Source organism: Pristiophorus japonicus, chromosome 33, assembly GCF_044704955.1.
Source record: "Pristiophorus japonicus isolate sPriJap1 chromosome 33, sPriJap1.hap1, whole genome shotgun sequence".
In the NCBI taxonomy this organism is placed as follows: domain Eukaryota; kingdom Metazoa; phylum Chordata; class Chondrichthyes; family Pristiophoridae; genus Pristiophorus; species Pristiophorus japonicus.
This window is the reverse complement of record NC_092009.1, coordinates 5492303-5496718: the sequence shown is the minus strand read 5'-3', so window position 1 is coordinate 5496718 and position 4416 is coordinate 5492303. Positions and strand designations below refer to the sequence as shown.

The 4416-nt window shown below is 45.7% G+C and overlaps 2 non-coding genes across 2 annotated transcripts; both read right to left on the bottom strand.

Annotated features, from left to right (window-relative positions):
* Window positions 1–947: 947 nt before the first annotated feature.
* trnak-cuu (transfer RNA lysine (anticodon CUU)) lies at window positions 948–1020 on the bottom strand. Its single transcript has one exon. It is a non-coding gene; the product is annotated as a tRNA-Lys (tRNA).
* Window positions 1021–1217: 197 nt separating this feature from the next.
* Window positions 1218–1290, bottom strand: trnak-cuu (transfer RNA lysine (anticodon CUU)). Its single transcript has one exon. It is a non-coding gene; the product is annotated as a tRNA-Lys (tRNA).
* Between the last annotated feature and the right edge of the window lie 3126 nt (window positions 1291–4416).

Below are 4416 nucleotides of genomic sequence, written 5' to 3'. Positions count from 1 at the left end.
AGGCTCGAGGGGCCGCAAGGCCGACTCCTGCTCCTATTTCTTATTTTCCTTTGAATAATACACATCAACATCTTGGGCGTCACCATTGACAAAAGAAATGTGGGCAATCCTGGCTAGCTCAGTCTGTAAAGCATGAGATTTTTAATTTTAAGGTCATGCGTTCGAGCCCCACCTGTTATGAATTATTTTCCTTCAACTTTTATGTTACTTTCACGGGAATTAACCCACACATTCAAAAAGGAGTTAGATATGTCCCTTATGGCGAAAAGGATCAAGATGTATGGATAGAAAGCAGGAAAGGGGTACTGAGGGAATGATCAGCTATGATCATAGTGAATGGCGGTGCAGGCTCGAAGTGCCGAATGGCCGACTACTGCACCTATTTTCGATGTTTCTATGATTCCCCTTGTCGGGGAATCTAGAACTTGGGGGCACAGTTTCAGAAAAAAGTGTCATAAGAACATAAGAAGTCGGAGCAGGAGTAGGCCACATGGTCCCTCGAGCCTGCTCCACCATTCAATACGATCATTGCTGCTCCCCATAACCCCTTATTCCCTGAACGTTTAAGGGTCGCCCATTTACAACGGAGATGAGGAGGAATTTCTTCTCTCAGAGGGTGGTGAATCTTTGGAGCTCTCTGCCCCAGAGAGCTGTGGAGGCTGGGCCATTGAATATACTTAAGGTGGAGATAGACAGATTTTGGAACGAGGCCATATGGATTGAATTGGAGAACGGAAAATGGGCGATCACACGACTGGGAATGTACGAGAGACCCGCAAACATCCAGAGGGAGATATAGGGTATGGTTATTGTGATTAAGCAAGGAAACTATCGATCCTGGAGGACAAATACTCTGTTCCAAAGGATACGGACCAGCCTCTCCAATTGATCAGTTAATTAATTATGTTTTCGCGTGAAAGCAACATAAAAGTTTAACAAAACTTATTCGCCCAACGTGGGGCTTGAACCCACGACCCTGAGATTAAGAGTCTCATGTTCTACCGACTGAGCTAGCCGGGCTTGGCAAATATGGGATCCTTGACGTATGTCAAATGTTGTGTGTGGATTAATGATTATTGAAATCATGATTGAGTATCTCACAGACTTAAATTATGGAGTTCCTTCAGTTTGCATTTCTCTCATTGTGCAAAAGAAGATTGTGGGTTAATTGATGATGTTTTTCCATGAAAGCTGCATTAAATTAAAAGAAATGTAATCACCCAACGTGGGACTCGGACCCACGGCCGTGAGATTAAGAGTCTCATACTGTACCGACTGAGCTAGCCAGGCTTCTGTCCAACGCAGGTTTTTATCACTTATTGCAGCCAGGCGCCTGTTGTCTCCGCCCCAGATGTTCAAACTTGCTGTTGAAACTTGTGTCGTGTTTATCACGTTTGCTTTACACGCAAAAGGTCCCTGGTTCAATCCCGGGCAGAAACATTATGTTTAAACTTTCTGTGGATGAACAATCGGAGGCGAGTTTCGTCTCCCGGAAAATGCTGCCTGACCTGCTGAGATTTCCGGCATTTGCTGGTTTTATTTGCTATTTATTCTCCTTGCAAAAGGGCTCCCTTACTCCTTAATTGCTCTTAATTACACTTCAATAAATGGATAACTTTGACTGAGAGAAAACGGATCCACCGGGGACCTTTTGCGTGTGAGGCCTACGTGATATCCGCTACAGTGCAGCCCATCAAAGGGCGAGAAACCACTGAATATAAAGGATGAGCTGACAAATATCAGGGGGAGTGCAGTCTGGTCAATGTCAAACCCTCCTTTCTTATTCAGCAGTGGCAGGAACGGGAGTCAGACGTCAAAATGTTTAATTAAAGACACAAATACAAGTAACACTTCCAAATCTTTTCAGTGTAAAATTCTTTCACTCTATTTGAAATCATATTGCGTTGAATCTGCAAATATGCACAGTCGGATTTTATCTTCACTACTGATTGTATTCGTGTGCACGATAGGAATAACCGGTGCTGTTAAATTTGATAAAAGTTGCCCCAGATCCCTGAAGACTTTGAACCAGAAAGCTAAAATACAGTGATAAAATGGGATATGGTTTTCGAGTTAAGATGCAAAGCACAGGACAAATGATTGAAGTATGGAGTGTCCCTGAGTTAGCATTTGTTTGATTGTGCAACAGAAGGTGAGGGGTTAATTAATGATGGTTTCCCGTAAAAGCTTGAGAAATGTTTAAGAAGAAATCATACGGTGCCTGTCAGGTGAGCGCTGCTTGTGATACCTGGTGGGAATTGCCGGAGATTTTGAAGCCCCTTGTATTGCAGAACCTTCATATAGACGAACATCTCCAACTGACTGTGTAGGTCTCATGGTGCAACGGTAGTGTGTCTGACTCCAAATCAGAGGGATGTGTGTTCAAATCACTTCGTGGTCAATGTTCTCTAGGATATTTTTCTTCCAGAATTATTATTTCCTTTTCTGTTTGACAATAACCAGACCCTCACTCCAAGGTCTGTCTCACTGTTTCCCCGGTGTCAGGCAGAGATACGCCTGCTGCCCTCATTTATTTCATGTGACAGGACGCAAAAGTTCAAAATCAACCTGCAGGTGGCCACATGCAGCACTGAGTAGTCAGGATGGCCGAGCGGGCGAAGGTGCTGTTTTCAGGTCGCTGTTTTCACTGGAAATGTCGGTTTATTTCCCACTTCTGACATTTCTTATATTTAATCATTACGCGGAACCCATTTGTTTTGTCACCAGCAACTCCTTAAAAGTACGATTCAGCAGTCCACCTGCTCGCTTAACATTTCCGTCTGACCTGGTGCTTAAGTTTGTTCATTCTTTTGTCGACCGGTAATCATATATTTTGCCCTAAGCATGTGAGGAACTTTTATCCCGATCTCATTTGGTTTAATTTTGGTAATCTGGTGCTGAAAGTGGAGATGTTTCCGCAGTGTAATGGAAAACACGTTCGCCTCACACGCGAAAGCACCTCGGGAGGAAATATTTTCTGGAGCTTTCTCATGCATGTTCAGAGGAGAGATTGTTCTCCTGTGAAAGGTCTAGAGATCATAAGAACGTAAGAGTTAGGAACAGGAGTCAGCCATTCGTCCCATTTTCAAGTTTTCAAGATCTTTCCGTTCGGTTTCATAGCGGGGAGCTTTCGTGTGTGAGGCGAATATGATAACTACTACACGACGGAAACACTGTGATAGAATCGATCTTATGATAAAACCTGAGCTCTAAACCTACACAGCTAGCCGAGAATTCAGGAACTTGTTTTAAGAGAATAGAATGAGGGTGCTATATTTAGGAAGGCTGTAAGTGTGGCCTTCGACAGCGTTGACCTTCCACGCCTCGGGAACCTACTATCAGCAAGGGCAGACATCGATGACGAGGTCCAACACCGCCTCCAGTGTGCTAGCACAGCCTTCGATCACCTGAGGAGGAGAGTGTTTGAAGACCAGGACCTCAAATCTGGCACCAGGCTTATGGTGTGCAGGGCGGTGGTGACACCTGCCCCGCAGTATGGCTCCGGGACATGGACTATACACAGCAGACATCTCAAATCACTGGAAAAATACCACCAGGGCTGTCTCCGCAAGATTCTGCAAATCCCCTGGGAGGACAGTCCCACCAACATCAGTGTTCTCGCTCAGGCCAACATCCCCAGCATGGAAGCACTGACCACACACGACCAGCTCCGCTGGGTGGGCCACATTGTCCACATACCCGATACGAGACTCCCTAAGCAAGCGCTCAACTCAGAACTCCAACACGGTAAGCGAGCCCCAGGTGAGCAGTGTCATTTATTTCACACTACTGTATATAACTGTATCTTACCATGCTATACATGACTATAGCCAGATATGACCTGTAACCACAAGCATACTTTACCACCAGGGGTGAACTTGCAGGAGACACTGCATACCTGTTCCACACAGGTGTATAAAGGCAGGTCTTTGGCAAGTGTGGCACTCAAGAGCTGTGAAATAAAGGTGCAGGTCCAGAGTGACCTTGGCTTCAGCATGTGCCTCGTGTAAGTCTACTGCAGGGTCAGGACTTTACAGTGGCGAAGAGTTACGGGGTCACAGAATCCGCAGAATGGCTACCAACGGCTCACATGAGAAATATAATGCTGGAGACAATTGGGAGGAATTCATAGAAAGGGTCCAGCAAAGCTTTGTAACCAAAGATTCGTTTGGGGGACGATACGGCAGACAAGAGAAGAGCCCATCTCTTGACCAGCTGTGGCTCGAAAACATACGCCTTAATGAAGGACCTGCTGGCACCCGAGAAACCAGCAAGCAAGTCGTTTGAGGAGTTGAGCACACTGGTGAGAGACCACCTGAAGCCAGCAAGCAGCCTACAGGTTCTACAACTACAGACGCTGTGTGGGCCAGAGCATACCCGACTTTGTGGCGGAACTAAGGATGTTTGCGAGTTTAT